The sequence below is a fragment of the Mus musculus genome, chromosome 13, assembly GCF_000001635.26.
Source record: "Mus musculus strain C57BL/6J chromosome 13, GRCm38.p6 C57BL/6J".
Taxonomy (NCBI): Eukaryota; Metazoa; Chordata; class Mammalia; order Rodentia; family Muridae; genus Mus; species Mus musculus.
The window spans coordinates 111,643,181-111,661,786 of record NC_000079.6 but is presented as its reverse complement, the minus strand read 5'-3'; the positions used below and the strand labels follow the sequence as shown (position 1 = coordinate 111,661,786).

General features: G+C 42.6%; 1 long non-coding RNA gene across 3 annotated transcripts in view; it reads right to left on the bottom strand.

Moving 5' to 3' along the window:
* Positions 1-16,945: 16,945 nt before the first annotated feature.
* The window catches only part of Gm15286, a 64,640-nt gene continuing 62,979 nt past the window's right edge, over positions 16,946-18,606 (bottom strand). For all 3 annotated transcript variants that reach the window (XR_873959.1, XR_873957.1, XR_873958.1), the window contains one exon: positions 16,946-17,110. This is a non-coding gene — a long non-coding RNA (predicted gene 15286). The remainder of the gene's footprint in view (positions 17,111-18,606) is intronic.

The window sequence follows — 18,606 nt, the reverse complement described above, 5'->3', positions numbered from 1 at the left end:
GAAGCAACTGAGAAAGGTAGCTGCTTGGTAAATAAAAAGGCTCACTAAATAAAAATAAGAGGCAAGGCATCGTCTCCTAACCTAAATGTATGCGTTACACATGTCTATTCATCTTTCTGTAGGGCACCGGTCTCATCCGTGAGAGAGACCAGTTCCCCGAGCTTCACATCTTCCTATTATCTAATCCAGCTCCATTAACTCATTGGCAGCAATCTCCAGCTTGGAATCCTTTCAAGTAGATCAAGAATTTACACTCTCGGGCTGAAGAGATGGCTCAGTGGTTAAGAGCACTGACTGCTCTTTCAGAGGTCCTGAGTTCAATTCCCAGCAACCACATGGTGGCACACAACCATCTGTAATGGGATCTGATGCCCTCTTCTGGTGCATCTGAAGACAGCTACAGTGTACTCATATAAATAAATAAACCTTTTAAAGAAAGTATTTCTTTTAAAAAAGAAAAGCAAGCCGGACGGTGGTGGTGCACGCCTTTAATCCCAGCACTCGGGAGGCAGAGGCAAGCAGATTTCTGAGTTTGAGGCCAGCCTGGTCTACAAAGTGAGTTCCAGGACAGCCAGGGCTACAAAGAGAAACCTTGTCTCAAAATAAATAAATAAATAAATAAATAAATAAATAAATAAAGCATTTACACCCTCTTAGAGTTCTGTGGGGTTTTTCTATGTCTCTTTTCAGGTGCTCTTAGTCATATTTAATTCATCAAATAATTGCTTATTTTCCCAAAATATTTAAAGTAATTTTTTAATGAATAATCCTTTACACGCAGATCTACTCACTTTCTATACTCCGTAACTAAATGGTGCCATCAAAATAAATACAATGAGGCTTCAGTTACTTGAGGTCTAGGGAAAGAGTATTTTATTTATTTATTTATTTATTTATTTATTTACTATTTTTTAAGTAAGCTTATGAACTTGTGTGCACCCTGTGGAGCAGAAGCACACAGGCAAACCACGGTGCTTGGCTGCAAAGGGTCTGCATGTCCTTGGAAAGGGTGCTTGTGGGCTGGAAGAACACGGGGAGCCTTGGAGATCTGATTAATTGTTTAGGGGAGGGCCGGCTCTGGTCTTTCTGTTATCTCCATTTTGGCTGCTTTTCTCAGTGCAGTGCCTGGTGCTTAGCAAGTGACTGGTAATTGTTGATTATTAATACTAAGCCATTGGTTCTCAGCCTTGGGTCACCTGTGGGTACCTAGCCCCAGGGAACATTTGACAATGGGGACCTTTTGGATTGTCATGATTAGAGAGGTAGCAATAGTCTCTAGGGGGTGGGGGTCCTAGATACCAGATGTCCTAAATATTCTCCAATGCCCAAGAAGTCCCCTACGTAAAATGTCATCAGTGCCCCAGTGGAAGCCCTACACTAAATCGCGTAGCTCCGGAGAGTGGGAACCCTGCAGCAGCCCCGGAGCATCTCAATAAATCAGTTCCGACTCATGCGTGCAAAATGGCTAACTGGGTAGGAGGCGTGGGGTGAGGAAGTGTATATATTCCAAGTCAAGTGTGAGACTTCAAAGGCATGCCAAGCGACCCCTACCCAGGAAGGAATCCAGACCACCCTGAGCCTGAACCTGACGCTTTACAGCTGGCCACACAGGTGGTGTGATCGTGAGCTTGTGTGTGTACAGCTCTCGCTGTCCTATTTATCCACTCGGAATTTTTAGGTAGTTGATCTTGGGATAGACATCCTGAACTCTGCTCCCTCCCTACAATTCAATTTTGGTTCACTGTCCGATGAGCCGGGCCCCTCTGCCTAACTTTAAGTGTTCAGCTCCTGTCCTCAATCCTGGCGAGGAGAGTTTCCTGGCTCACAAAACACTAAACAGCAGGAGGAGAGGGTATCTGTGTGGGGTAGAAACGGGCCCAAGTGAACCGGACAGGAGATGCGTACCCAGTACTCCCTTCCCTGGCTCACGTGCATATCACTAATATCTTGGGTAAACCCCACGCTTATCTTTCTGTACCCTCTATTTTCTCATCCATAAAGTGAAACAATGATGCCTTTCAACCTGTCCCACAGAGCAGTTTGTAATAAAAGATAAGGAAAAGGTGATTTTTTTTGAAAGGTTTACAAAGAGCCCAAGACACACGTCCTTGGTAACGATGCCAAAGGAGCGGCGTTCTCACAGCCATATCTGTGGCATCCGTATAAAGGGCTTTGTTTGATCCTTACAACCTTACAAGACAAGGAGGATGGGGGGTGGGGGGCAGAGAAATGTTCCTTTTCACTGATGGGAAAGGCACGGCCTTGAAGGTCAGTGCCTTGCACAGTTCAGACACCTAGTTTATCCCAGAGAGACCAGATCAGGAGAAAACCCCATCCCCTTTCTACCGTCACTGCCTGCTATGACACATACCCTCTGAGGACGCATCATGACAATTTATATAAAATAACATACTCACGTATAAGCGGGGTTAGCATACAAGAACGCTGTGCAAGCTCTACCCTGAGGATACCTTTATAAGAATGTTCCAGAATGTAAAAGAAAGCAATAGGGAAACGAGAGCATTTTGTCTTCGCCTTGATTTCAGACATTTTATACTTGGAGAGAATTTGCATGGGGCCCTGAAATTTCCCTGCTCGATAAAATGTTGGCTCCTCTCTTCGTGGCCATAACTTTTCACTCACGCATGACTGTTGCCTGTGTTGGCCAGGCCTAGCAACACTTGCAGATGGGAGGAAGGGGAGGAGGCAAGGAGACTTGGAAATATCCCTGTCCCCAGGGGCAAAGTGGGAGGGAAGGAGAGAGAACGCAAGCAACCGCTGCAGCTGCAGTTAATTCTGGTTTGTGAGTTCTGGTGAGTGCTTGGTGCGGGGCAGCAGTGACCTGGGAGGTCTGAGGGAAGGGGTCTCTCTCAGTGGGAGTGTGAAGCACAAGTGTGCCACATTACAGGTTTGTCACTCAAGTCCAGGTACCAAACTCACAAGCCTACTCCTTAGAAAGAGAAGGAGGCTCTTTGTTCTGAGAAGAGATGGAAACACCGGCCATGCTGTTGGTTGGCAACAGACACAGAGACGGAATCCCAGCTGTAAGACATAGGGCGTGTGAAAGAAGAGAGTTCAGGGGAAAGGTAGGTGCTGATTAGGGCCTTCTCTGCAGCTTGGCTGTGGCTGAGCAAGTGTCATAAAAAAAGGAAGCAGCAGGTTCCAGGCTGGGCCGAGAAGTAGACTGTGAGACTGTAGGGACCTTGATTGTCCCTGTCCCTCAGTTTGAGGACAGCAGCAGGCACACTAGAGTCTGTGGGCTCCACAGTTCCTGGGAGCCTGGCTGCCCCTGGAGCAGCCTCACAGATGGACTGCAGAGCTGTGGTAAGAGAGAGAAAGGGAGTGTGAGAAATTCCCTGGACTAAGAGCTGAAGTATCTGTAGTACTTTCTGAAGCTGATCTTGGAGGACGTCTCACCAAGCCACATGGGCCTTTCCCTGAGCATCTAAGTCTGGCTGAGGTTGTTGGCGATATTACAGACATAGTAGATTACAGAACTCAGTACTCAATATTACAGTACTCAGTACTCAATATTACAGTACTCAGTACCTTGTAAACAAACTCACTTAGGATTATCATAATTGTAGACATTGGAACTTGAAGGACCTAAAAGACTTAACCAATCACTTATATTATTTGATGGTACAACCTAGGCCCAGAGTGATGAAGTGATTTTTTTTTTCAATTCAAAATGGCTCCACTGACTATGAAAATCACTGAAGAGCTCAGAACCATTAGTACAAAATTAATCAGCTAAGAACATTCAAAGAACAGAGCCACCATTTTAGGGAACTGGTTGTGTGTTTTAGTCAAAAATAAAAGAAGATAGACACATCCTAGGGTTTCCCTGTAAAGAGCAAAGAGCATAGAGCACCGATTTGCGACACTAGGCAGCTACTACCTCTATTCTGGATAGCCCCGTTTGCCAACCACATTTCAGCTTATACCTGTGATACTTCACCTTGATTGTCACCTTGATTGTCTACGTGACAGAATCCAGAATCACCTAGGAGGTGAACCTCTGTACCTGTCTATGAGGGAATGTCTAAATTAAGTTGGTTGAGGTAGGGAGACACACTTTAGCATTGAGCAGGACTATTATAGGCTGGAGGAAACAAACTGAGTATGGACCTTCATCTCTCTGTTTCTTAACTGCTGTTGCAAACGTGATCAGTTGCCCCAAGCTCCTGCTGCCCTGCTGTGACTTCCTCACCGTGATGGACAGGACCTTCCACCTGTGAGCCATAATAAGGCCTGCCTTAAACTGCTTTTGTCTGATATTATGCAACAGTGAGAGTGACTGGTGCATCATTGGGCTCACACAGCAGGATACATGAAGGGTTCCTCAGGGATGTGTCCTCTCCTCAGAAGTCAGCGTTGCATGCCAGTGCTTTGAAGGAACGGCGGTAAGCTTCCAGTCCCAGACAGATGGAGACCCCTGAGACCATTAGAACATCTTTTCATGAAGTCACAGTGAAGGACATGCATCTCTCCACCAACTGTAGGAGAGAAGCTACCTATCCCGTTGTCAAGACTCAAGCTAATCCAGCCTTGAAGTAGCTACATCCTATTCCTTAGGTAAAGCCCCAAATAAAGGCCACACATAGCTTCTGCTTGCTGGCTAAATCCATTCCAATACTTCATACTAAAGCTGTATGATGAATCTACTTGGCTTTTGTCTGTTAGGGACTAGGTTGCTATTTCAAACCAACAAATGATTTATCTTTCTTATCTTTCTAGGAAGTATCACACTTGCCGCAGAGCCACCAAAACACTCCTTTGAGAAGATATAGCTGAAGCCTAATCGTCTCCCTGCACTGGGGTAGAAGGGCGTGGCTTTATCATTCAAATTCTCTCTCTCTCTCTCTCTCTCTCTCTCTCTCTCTCTCTCTCTCTCTGTCTCTTGTGCCACTCTTGATAGTGAGGACAGCTTATGAAATTGGGCCCCATGAAACACTTAAACTGACTGTCTTTGGATTCTATTTATCCATCCAAATAGCTTAAACCAAAGTCAAGTGCTGCCAACCAAAATATTTTGATAACATTTGCGTATGATCCTGATTCTTGAAAATGTTTATGGAAGCATGTTCTTAGTTAGCCTCTGTATGTCTGAAAATATCTCCTGCATATGCCAGCAACTGAGCACAGAACCTGCTCTCTGTGCCCTCAACTGCTCAGAACGTTCTCCGTCTTGGAAACCAGTTGCTGAGGGCATGAATCGAAAGATCACTCATCATCCCGAGAGGAGCATCTGACAGCACCACGCATTCGTTCTCGGGTTAGGTCTAGTTAATCGATTAAATACAACCTACATTGCAGGAGGAAGATAAGCCATGCGTGCCCTGCAGGATTGCATAATGTCAGTGAGACCAGAGAAGTGTCTGTCACCAGCACAGCAGGTGGGCAGCTTCTGAAATTTAAAATGTGGACTTTGCCTTGTTTTCCGTGATGATTGATGAATGAAACCTACCAGTTAGCTACGACGTTGAGACCTTCAAAGGGCAACTTGCAAGATATATAGCATTCTATAAGTTTATTCTAAACAGGCTCCTTACATATTTGTCTAACTCAGGTACTGGCTCATTGACTTGAAAGAGCTGAGGGAGGTTCTCTGTAAAGCAAATAATTAGCCATGCAAATGTGGGTTAGGTGATGGAGGAGCCTCTCTTCTACAATGATTCAGAGTGTTGAAGGCAATACTCAAGCTTAATCTCCATCACAGTATTTAACCACATCCTGCCCGGCAGACCTCAGACCCAGGAAAGTGTGAATGAATGAGAGTGAGCCTGTCTACCCCCAAAGAACTGTCTAAGAACTTTATCTATAATAAGTGCTTCCAAGAAACATCTTATGGTAAATGTGCTGGCTAATTTTATGTCAACGTGACACATTCTAGAGTCATCTGAGAGGGAGCTTTAACTGAGAAAATGCCTCCATAAGATGGGGCTCTAGGCAAGCCTCTAAATTTTTTTAAAGTAGTGATTGATGGGGGAAGGACCCAGTCTGATGTGAGTGGGGCCATCCCTGAGCTGGTGGTCCTGGATTCTATAAGAAAACGGATGAGCAAGCCATGTGGAGCAAGCCAATCAGGAGTCTCTCTCTATGGTCTCTGCATTAGCTCCTGCAGCCAGGTTCCCATCCTGTTTGAATTCCTGTCCTGCCTTTCTTCAGCGATGGACTATGGATGTGGAAGCAGAGCTAAATACATTTTTTCCTCCCCAACTTGCTTTTGTCATGATGTTTCATCCTAGCGACAGAAGCCCTAACTATGACGGTGACAGATTGTACTTCTATGCCACCAGCCCCAAAGTTTCAGTTTCAATTTCCCATGATATAGTGATAAAAATTTGGCAACCTATAACTATTGTTTCTGACATGGTGTCAAACTTCCCTATAAATGGTTTCACTCATAGATTAGTGCAGAACTTAGCTTTGTTCGAAGGAGTTTCTGGTTGCATGGCTAATTTAGACTCAAAACTGGTTCAAATGCTAGGAAAAAGTTACCATACAGTGCCCAGCTCTTAAGGGTACATCTGTATTGCCACCACCATGCCAAGACTCAAGAAACATCAAACAAGAAGGGGCAGAGAGTAAAAGCCAGATGATAAGAAAGAGCACTGTATTGTCTTCTGGATGGGACATGGCTGCACACATGGACTCCCAACAGCTGTGTTTGCCTACTAAATCTTGCATAATGGAGGTTTTCAACATTTCATGTTGCTGGGGGAGGAGGAGTTGTTTTGTTTTGCGCTGTAGCCACCAATAAGTTGCATGTATTCCAGTATACAAGCCCTAACCATACTCATGCAAGGAACCCCAATTATACACTTAAAAAAAGACATGAAAGTAGGAGGGGATTTTTTTGGAAGGGGTTCAATGGGAGTTAAAAGAGGATGAAAGGAAAAATGATACGGGATGAGATGATCAAATACATGATTACATGTAGGAAATTGTCAAAGAGTTAAAAAACAAATTAAAAAAAAATTGGCAAGCTCTCCTATAGTCCCACCTATGACTTACAAATTAAAATAAGACTGGGGCTTTGGCCAAACTAATGAAACCAACTAATGCTGTAGAAGCTGTAAGAGCAAAATGTTAAATTAGCACTCTTTCCTCAACAAGTTACCTTAGCAAGATAAAGATAGTGGCAAAGATGAATGCGTATGGATAGTCATCACAGGGAGTTAGGTGATAGCACCATCATCAAAAATGCTGAAATATGCAAAAATGTCTACATCGAATGTCAAACAATGGGAAAAGTTATAAAATAATAAACAAGGGTGTGATGGTTGATTTTTTTTTTCAGGGTTTCTCTGTATAGCCCTGGCTGTCCTGCAACTCACCTTGTAGACCAGACTGGCCTTGAACTCAGAAATCTGCCTGCTTCTGCCTCCTGAGTGCTAGGACTAAAGGCATGTGCCACCACGTCCGGCACGTGATGGCTGATCAACTTGACTGGATTTGGAATCACTTGGAAGACAGAACATGGGCATGTTTGTGAGAGAAGTGTCAGCTAAAGTAGGAAGTCTCACCTTGAGGGTAGGCAGCACCATTCCATGGTCTGGGATCCCAGACTGAATACAAAGGAGAAAGCAGAGCTGGAGAGACTGCTCAGAATCAAGAACACTTGCTACTCTTTCAGAGGACCTGAGTTCCATTCCTAGAGGCCATGTGGGTGGGTCTCTACCTCTTATAACTCCAGATCTAGGGAATCTGATGCCCCTCTCTCTTTGCTTTTCAACCAGGGACGAGAGGTGATCAGACACGTCACACACAGTCTTCCTATCCTGCCTTTCTTACCATGACAGGCTGGGCTCCACTGAACTATGAGCCAAAACCAAATCCTTTTGCTATAAGCTCTTTCCTCCAGGTGTCTGGTCTTTGCAACAAGAATGGAACTAATTAATACTAGCAAAAGGTTATTCCTATAGGGAAAATATATCTGTATATCTACAGAGCATAAAATAATATACTTCTTTACTTTTTTATTTTTAGCTTTTCAAGAAATGTATAAAGACTTGTATAACTTATTTTTTAAAAATAGTTCATTAGCTGGGCAGTGGTGGCGCATGCCTTTAATCCCAGCACTTGGGAGGCAGAGGCCAGCCTGGTCTACAGAGCGAGTTCCAGGACAGCCAGGGCTATACAGAGAAACCCTGTCTCAAAAAAACAAAAGAAAAAAAATATTTCATAAGCTGCGTCCATACGGTAATGTTTTTCACTCTATAGGAGACTGTTTTGAATTTGCCTATACTAAATGTTCACCACTGAACACTGTCTCCAGAATACTTATTACTGCAAAATTTATTGTAATATAAACTCCTTCTTTCCATCATGTGTACTTTTTCATTACTTCTTGGGACTGATAATCTTTAAAAGTACATTTAAATTCTCCCGCTCTGAGATTCGACATCAGAAAGTAAAAGTTTTTATTATAAGAAAAAAAAATCAGCATTGTTCTTTGAAACATGAGACCAAAACTTGTACTAGACAGGAATTTGCTGTGAATAACTGCCATTCCCCCTTTTTATTTCAAAGGCGGGAAGGCTAATTTGATGAAACAAACAACCGTAACAAAAAGCTGATATCTTGATAACCAAGGCCTACAAGAGTTTGGGTTTTGTGACTGCTAGGACGAAGCATGGTCAGACTCTGAAGCTGATCTTCTCTGAACAGTGACCCAGGCACAAATGTCCCTTTGGCTTAGTAACTCCATTGAACTTAGTGTCATGAACCAGACAATTAGAAGATTTTGTTGGAGGTTTTCTTCAACACGCCTGAAACTAACTCTAAGCACCCCAGGCTGGTTCCATTGCTCAGAAATCAGTCAATGACCCCATCTACCAGCAGCAAAGACTAAAATGTTTAGTGATGGAATTTGAAGGATAAAGAAAGTCATTTGAAACTGCCGGAGAGTTGCAGCCAGGGTAATATTGCTGCTAAGGGGCAAATTCAGACATAGTTATAGGGGTGGGAAGGGAGCCCTGCTTGCTGAGAAGTAGAAAATGCAGATATGAAACCTAAGCTCAACAAAAATAAGAGGAAACTTAATCTAGCTAAAATCAACCCAAATTGATATGAAGTACATGCAATTCTTAGTTACTTGAATAGTCTATAAGGAGAGAATTAAATAAATGTTGCAAAAGGAGACAAGGCTGCAAGGATGGCTCAGTGGTTAAGACCACCTGGTGCTCATCTGTAGGATCCAGGTCAGACATCAGCACTTATATCAGGTAGTTCATATCCACCTATATATAACTCCAGTTCTGGGGGACCTGACAACCTTGTCTAACCTCTGAGGGTGTCTACACACATACAAATAAAAATAAGTTGTAAAAAGGAGAGGGAAGAGGAAGAGGAGAGGGCAGACAACATCCTCAGGGGTCCTCTGTATTTTCAGACCTTGAATTTTTTTTTTCAAGTATCCAACTCATTTTCTCCTTGCCTGAATGACGTTACCCCACTATCTATCACAACTCCAGTCTGGCTAGATGTAGATGGAGAGGGAGTCTGACAGCATCCAGGCTGGACTGGGTGGCTTTGGTCTTATCAGAAACTTGACTTGTCAGATGGTCATGATGCACACCTTTAATCCCTGCACTGGGGAGGCACAGGCAGGTAAGTCTCTAAGTTCGAGGCCAGCCTGGTCTCCAGAGGAAGTTCTAGGACAGCCAGGGCTACCCAGAGAAACCCTGTCTTGACCCTCCCCCCCCCCAAGAAAGAAAGAAGCATGACTATATCTACAGGTCAGAAATACAGCACAGCCAAACATCTATGTAGCCAAAGCTATAAACCTGGTACAATACAGTGAAGGACACTTACTGAAGAAAGATTAACTGATCGATTGATCCATTGATTGATTGATTGAAGAGTCTCTTCAGAAAGTTTAATAAAAGGAAGAAGTAAAAGGAGGCATTTGGAAGTTCTTTCACCACTTTTTAGATTTGACATCAGACCACAGTTTTAACTTAATCTTCACTGAACACCGTGGCTTCCTCTCATTTAGTTCCAGACCAAAGCTATGAAATAGCTCAATGACAAAAACAACAACAACAAAAAAAAAAGTCATTTCAACAGATAAAGAAACTGAGAAATTGGCAGTGTCAGGGGCCATAGTGACCTGCTGAAGTTTTCAGTGTGCGGAGTTAGACTTTGATAGCAGAACCTGAGAACCAACTGGCTTTTATGCAACAACTTGTTCCATATTGCTAGGAAGAGTCCCAAGGATCACACCAAAAACATGATCCTAAAAATCCCAGGTTCTGGGGTGTACAGGAAAGCATTTGCCATCACTAAGCACTCCCAGACACTGAGGGACCCCCGTGTCTCCTTCCCTGACCTAACGCCTTCTGACTTGAGTGTGGCCTTCTTTCCCTAGTTTCCAAATGAACTGAGTCGCAATCTAGTGACTCAAGTCATTTTACCTCATAGGTTTCCATTTCCTTGCTGAGCCCCTTTCTGCCAGCAGGAATTGGTTAATGCTGGGTCAGTCATTTGTCGATTAACACATCTGAATATTCATCAAGAGAGGCTGCTTCAGTGCTCCCAAACTGTGCTTCATGAATAATTCATATGTTTGACAGCAACCTATGTTATTCAATTTATTTAAAGACTACAATCAATATAGCATGCTGATCCAAAACGGAACAACCGCGCCTCTGAGGACAGCGTGCTTCATGTTTCCTTTCCAAGTTATTTTTCCATCACACTGAACCACAAATATAAGGTAATTACTAATAATTCTATCTCCATTTTGCATATCACCACAATCAACATATTGATTGCTTTTTGATTATAATAAATGGTTGGTTAAATTGAAGGTTTGCGATTAAGAATGTTAAGCTCCGATAGTTATTTAATTCAGCTGCTCCAATTTAGGTCCTACATGGTAATTTCATAAAAAGCTATAGAGAATCAGAGTAGTTATTTGAATAAAGTTATAAAGACAACCCAGCTTCCCCCAGGAGAATCTGACATTTAAGTCAATTACTCCAAGTAGGGGTTTGACTTTGCCTCTTGGAGCATACAAAAAACTCCAGCATCATGCGCTTTTTAGTATAAATACAGTAGAAGAACACATTGGAAATCGTTCTGTTATTTATTTATTTTTGGATTTAAAGAAACAAGTCTCAGAAAAAGACTACATGAAGACACATTGACACAAAATCAAGGCGTAGATAGAAGAAAGATTTAAATTAGGTGGTTAGACACACAAGTGATGGTCATGGAGACGGCTCAATGTATGCAGGCACTGGGTGCCAAGCCTGATGACTGAGTTTGATCCCTGGGACCCACAGAGTAGAAAGAGAAAACTAATTTCTGTAACAACTCCTGACTTTTAAATGAGTGCTATGGCATGATACTCTTTCATGTGTTTTTAAGTGTGTGTGTGTGTGTGTATGTGTGTGTGTGTGTGTGTGTGTGTGTGAGTGTGTGTGTAGTATGTGTTGTGTGTGTGTAGTGTGGTGTGTGTGTGTAGTGTGTGTGTGTAGTGTATGTGTGTGTAGTATGTGTGCCCACACCACTTACACACACACACACACACACACACACACACACACACACACACACACACACACACAAATAAAAAAATAAAATAAAATAAAATAAAATAAATATTTTTAAAAGACACAAGAAAATGACAACATAGTCACTTAGAACACATTATCTATATTTTGGCTTATCACCAAAATGTGTGGTTATTACACATTTCAAAACACTGAAAATGCAAAATATTTTAGATCCCATGGGAGTAAATTACCACATCTTTGTGTAAATCCAGATTTGTGACTGGTAAAGATTAGCCCAAAGTAGAATAATCATTGTCAGGAAATTGTCACTAAAACTGTCCAGGCTGCACTCCATCTCAATTCCCATAATCCTGCCTGAACGGCTATCTCTCAACACCTTCCTCATTTGTTAGTTAAGGAATGTGGTATCTTCCCACGAGGCCTGTGCTTTTCCTTCTCCATCAACCAGAGGCATGATGAGGTTATATCGAAGCAGCTCTTGGATTTTCTCCCCTAGGTCTTAAATGTTTACTATTGAGGTTAGTCTGAAGTCCTGATGCATGATAAACGTACCATTTCTTGTTCTCCCTTCTATGCTGTTATTCAGTGGATGGCTTCAAGATTCATGTTGTCTTAGACTAGAGGAATTATGGTACAGTCATTGCTCATGGCTCATCCAACTTGGAGTTCCCACAGAAGGATGTCAGGCTTTTTACCCAAATGAGGTCACTGCTCTGATCTCTTAGTTACTACTGCTCTGAAGAGACACCATGACCAAAGCAACCTAAAACAGAGTTTTATTCAGAGGCTTAGTCATGCCCATGCTTATGATAGTAAGCATGGCAGCAGGCAGGTAGCAGGCAGGCAGGCATGGTACCGGAGCAGTAGCTGACTGCCTACTTGTTGAGACAACAACCACGAGGCAGGGTGTGGATTTTTGAAAGCTCAAAGCCCGATCCTAGTGACACACCTCCTCGAGCACAACCATACTTCCTAGTCCTTCCCAAACAGTTCCACTAAACATGTAAGCCTATGGGGCCATTCTCACTCACTGGCCACAGCTATGGCCGAGACTAAGTCTCCCAAAATCCCAGTTGTTCCGTGGCTTCCCATGTCAGCGTTTACTGCCATTCAGGGTGAGACTTCTCCATCAACTCTTTTCACTCAGACTCCTTTTCCCACACTATTTTGTCCCTTCTTTGCTTTGCATCAACCACCCACCTTTCTTCTTTCAAATTCCTCCCATTGTGCCCTTGGGAAATTCCATTTTCTGTACATAAATTTCTCTGGATTTTTAACACCATAAAATGTCTGTAGGCTCTCTTGCCTGATCTAGAACCAAGGGAGGCCTGAAAAGAATGACTCACCCTTTGTATCCTTCTGAATATTCTCTTCCCACTCCTCTCCTATTCGTGTATCCTTGGGGTAGATTAGCTAGACAGCATCTTCCTTCAACACCATTGAATTCAGCCACTGTTCTTCCACCCCCGAGTACATCTTCCTTTCCTTAAGGCCCCATGATTTGGCTCTCCTCTGCCTTCTCCCCGCTGCCACCCTCTTGTTGACTTCCTTATTATGTCTCATCCCTTCCTGTTGATCCTGGTTTCTCATGAATCATCTCATTCTTCCCAAGTCTGTCACCACTGAAGATTGTTTCAATGTCTATATTTTAAGAAAATTCACCTAGTGTTCCAGTGTCTTTGTTTGTTTGTTTTTGTTTTCTGTTTAGTTTTTTTAAATTTTACTATCCAGCCTCATACGCTAACACATTTGCTTACAAGTTGCTCTATGTGAGATCGGATGGGACCACCACCCAATACGATCCCATTCTAACTCTCCCGACATCCACTAATCTCATCGTGCTTCCTATCCTGCTTGTTCTTTGTTCTCCTGTATCTTCATTCTCTACGTTTCCTTTTCAACCTGATGTAGATGCTATTGACCACGACTCTACCACTACCTGCCACTTTCCTCTAGTCCTCTTTCTGTGAGCCTTCCTTCATATCTGCCAGAGAACCACCAACCTAAATAACCTAGCCATCTGCTTCCTATATCAGTCAAGATGGAAAGTATGGCAGAGGTGCAAGAGGTTTGCTGGTATGTGTGAGCAATAAAGGGGTGAGAAGAAGTATAGGTTCAGACTATTCTGATCATGATGTTACTCTGATGCCTGTGAAAGAGGAGAAAGGAAGGGCAATTGGGTACGAAGAGTCTCAGGTTATCAAGCAGCCCTAAGACAGTCTTAGCAAGGCCCATGGGGAACTCTGGATCCAAAGTTGCTTATATGTAATTCCATACTGCCCAGGAAGTAGGATCTTGGTCTCAGCATGGTGCTGGATCCAAACTGGGACCTATGTCTGTCAGTCGACTGTTTCTCATATGGAATTCTCCCGAGGGAGGTCTGAGCAATGCATACTCATGGTGACTGCACATGCTTACATATATTAATATTAGCAAGGCCAAAGGATCTCGTTGGAGCCCGTTAAAAACATAATATTTAGATTCTGCCCCTCCCTGACGTTTCGAGTCATTTGATTAAGGATGAAGTCAGCCAGTTTCATTTGCTAAGACACCAGCAACTCTGATCTTAAGAAAGATATGGGACCACTTATCTTTATGGCAGTCATTTATTTTCTTTCCGTTTGGATCTCCATCTTGAAGTCCAGACCCATACAAAACCACCTGCTGCTTCTATTTGAATATTTGACACAAGTCAAGTCACCACAACCTTCCCCAAGCCTGATTCTCCATGTGCATTTTCCTACTTTAGCAAATAGTCGATACTTCCTATATTCTGTGGTAGAAATCAGAAGCCATGACACCAGCTGACTCTTCCCCTTTTCCTGTGTCCACCCATCCTATTATGCCGATTCTGCCTTGTTAACATTTTCTGTGTATCTCTCCCCTTTCCCAATGATGCTCTATTTTGAGTTATCCTTTCTTGCCTCCTTCGGTCCATTCTTTACACCATAACCACATGATGCCTCTACAATGCAGGTCTGATAATATCACCCCTTTGGCTCCTCTTTATTCTCAAGGCTCTACACATCTAGACTTCCATTTGCCTATACTATTTTGTCTCTTGCTACCCTCTTCCTCCACCTGAGCTCTTGGGAATTCTGGGAGAGCTTAGGCCTTCATACTATTCGTACCTCCTTGCCCAGCATACAGCTTCACTTTCCTTCTATTCTCTAGTTTCTGGAGACTGCATTAAAATGCCCTTCCTTTGCAAGTCCTCCTGGAGGCCTATGCCTCTCCTCATCTCTATCAAGTCTGGGTTAGGTGCCCGTCTATTCCTGTAGTATCCTATCATGCATGGTCCACAATGACTAGTGTGAACCTTGAAACTGTGAGTGAAACACTTCACTGTGTCATCCCTGCTGTATGTACTCAGTACACAATCGTGTAGACTTGAGTGGACAGATAAGTGCTATTCTGTCTCCTACACTAGACATGAAGTCTAAGTGATGCACCATGAAAACTGTGAACAGAAAGAATACAGGCCATTCTCTGGGTTAACCCATGATCCATAACTTCTTTGACCTCTAGTTTTTCCAACTATTAACTAAAAAATACCCACCCTGTCTTTACAATGATTAAGGCACTATTTGTAGTATTGTAGCTGGGACATGAAATGTTTACTCTAATATTTTAGCTTCTTTTACATCTCAGTTTAACTTTTCATGTTCTGGAATTCAATATGCCTTCTTCCTCTCACCCGACCCAGAGTTGTTTCCTTCCTACTCGTGAGACCATTTTCCCACAACCCATCTACATAGCCACTTTCTGCTTTTCTTTGATTTCTTCCAAGAGCTGACACCTGTGCCCAGCTGCTGAAGCAGATATCACTAATGGTTTTTGCAGAAGTTGTGGCTTCAGAGGCTGCACCAGATCCGTGCGTGACTGCACATCCCTGTGCGCAGAGCATAGGCTTAAACGCCCAGGTGGGAAATGATAAATACAACTGCTGGAGTGGACGCCATTAATGGTCTTTGCAGAAATGGTGCCGTTAGATCCTTTACCACGTGGGCCCTTGAACTCCCAATAGCAGCCAGGGTGATACATTCTGGTCTGACAAAAGTTGTTAAACACGTCTTTCTTATTAAAACTCAGTCTTGTATGAGGACTGGATTGGAACAAAGCAGGAACTTAGATTAAAAAAATCTTCTCTAGCTTGAAAAACAGAAAAACAAAAGCAAGTGCTATGGCAGGATAGGCTGGTTTCTACAGTTCCTCTGGATCCCTCTAATTCTTGATCTGTAGGGGCCTCTTTGTCCTCTGGCTTTCAGAAGCACTATAAGCATGGTGTATGGCAGCTGTGGACCCCGAGTGGCCTACCTTGTTCTCCTTACTGCATCCAGACACTGTGGAGCCTTCCAGACACTGAAAATCCTATCCTTCCCCGTGATCTAGTTCTTCTAATTCTATGGGTGTTACCTGACTGAAAGCACTGGTTGTTAGAACTGGCTCTTCTAACATGTGACCTGAGGACCAAAGACATCAGTGTCACTTCCACGTATCTCACGCCAGCACTCACGTTTGTGCACAAACACTCTCACTCCCCTAGCTATTAAACGTGAGATTTTAGCTAATCAAATCCAACGGTGTATTAAAAGACCAAATGGAGTTTGTTGAAAATATGTGAAGTAGATCTAATATTTAAAATCAATCAGTATAACCTACCACATCACAAAAAAAGATATACGATCCCATTAATTGATACAGAAAATGTCTTGATAAAGTTTATCAATCATTCTTTTACAAAAATCTCCCAGTCTTTTAGGCACAGAGATTTCTGTCTTGAAAAGCTTTGAGAATCAACCAAAGGAGAAAAAAAATTTAAGGATCCAGGATAAGACAAAGGCTTCTTAGACTCCATTTTAAAAGCATGATTCATCAGACGAGAAATCGATAGATTAAACTTTGTCATAAGGAGAAAAATTGCACTGCAGAACATCTTATTAAGAGGACGAAAAGATAGAGCTACAAACAGGGAGGAAGTATCTGTAAACCTGACAACAGACAAAAGCTGAAACATACGAGGATCCCTGGAAACCTGGTGTTGAGGCTGTAACTCAAACAGCCTCATACAGTGCTTGCCCAGCAAACCCGAGACCCAAGGATTAATCTCCAGCCTGGGGTGTGGGCAAAGCCCTACAAACTTAAAGGGATAAAATGATCCAATTAGAAAACTGGCAAGAACCTTAAGAGGGAACCTGACTGGAGAATATACACAGAGATATAAGTGAAGATGCCATCAGGAAAGCAAATAAACCCACAGTCTAGCACACTGTGGGTAGAAATGTGAACTACTACAACCACCCTGGGGATTGGTTTGCTAGTGTCATATCACCCCACAGCTGTGCTCCGAGACATTTCCTTACTCCAGGGGAATGGAAAATTGTGTTCACCCCAAATCTGTACACAAGTGTTTTCGGTAGCTTTATTCATAATAATCCAAATCTGAAAATAACCAGTTGTACGCCACAGGATAAATAGTTTGTCAATAAATGGCACATCAATAGCATAGGACATCACTCAGCAACAAAAATGGCAGGAACTCCTGGTGTATAATTTGATTGAAGCTTCAAATAACTGCTCTAAGAGGAAAAAATGCAACCCAAATGTTATAAAGTATAATATTTCATTTATATAACACATTTTTAAAATTTTTACTTACTTTAAACAAGTAAAAAGAATTGGGTAAAGGGGTATGAACTCTTCCTCTGCATTATTTATTACAGCCACAATGGAATCCATACTTATTTCCAAATCAGAAAGCTTGATAATAGAAATGTTTGCAGTACTATGAGAGAGTTGTTCAGTATTAGCATGATTTTATCAATGTTGCCCATGAGTTAGTTTTAGATTTAGCTATTTCATCTTCAATAAACTTGTTTGCTAATTTAGAGAGCTCTACAATGGGGGAAAGTGCTGTGAAGTGCTGTCTTCTGGACATGACATGACTAATACATCATGAACTCAGAACAGCTGTGGCTACCTGCGCAAGACCTATGAAGGATGGGGCCTGTCAATAGTTCATCATGAGTGGGGAAGGGTCTCATGAGGCTCCTTGCCCCCTCACGGAGCTACTGACAGTTAAGGGTTGCTAGGACAAAGAGAGTCATTTTCTTCAGTGGTGTAGCCACTAGTAAGTTGCCCGTGCTCCAAGAACTCTCTGCCTAACTCACTGTTTTGGTCATGCAAACAGCCACGATTAAACTCAGTGGAATGACAAAAGGGATTTACGGGAAGAAGGGGCTTGTGGGGAGGGAGAGGAAGAGAAAGAGAGCTATATGGGGGCTGAAATTACTAAAATACATTATATACATGTATATATGCATTTATGCAAAGAATAGCATAAATAAATAAATAAACAAATAAGAATGAACCTGCAATGCTAGTCCTTGCAAGGTGGAGGTCGGGTCAGTGGGAGTTCAAGGTTATCCTTGGCTATAGAGATTGTTTGAGGCCAAGCTGAGCCACATAAAAGCCCATGTAGAACAAAGCCAAACCATGAACACTAAACTGTTCTCCTTTCAGGACCCAACCCCACATTTAGAGTTTAGACACTCATATTCTACAGGTTTGGTGAAGTACAAAGAAGTATCTATTTCTAGAAATATCCAGACAGTACTAGTGATGTAAGCCACTGCTTTAGTGGTTTGACATCTTCCTGTCATCTGAAGGGTGTCGTCGGTGTCATACGGTGTCCTGGATGTTCAAGCATCTTTTGAGGAAGTCTGGATCCTGCTCTGGTTCACAGAACATTTTTATTAAGGGATAAGAGCAAAACCTTCTCCTTCCTGTATGGAAAATACCTTCAGCTTCCTCACTATTCCAGGCTACACCAGATGGTCCAGAGGGGCAGGGGATTCACTAAAGCCACAGTCTGGGCCAGAAGGAGGACCTTTGGAAAAGTGCGAATGAGCAGATTTTAAAAAGAAAAACTCATACACTTTGTCTCAGTTAAGTTTTCTATTCTTGTAATGAGACACCGTGGCCAAAACAACTTGAGGAAGAAAGGGTTTGTTGTTGTTGTTGTTGTTGTTGTTGTTGCTATTGTTGTTGTTACTGTGTTGTTTCCGACTTTAAG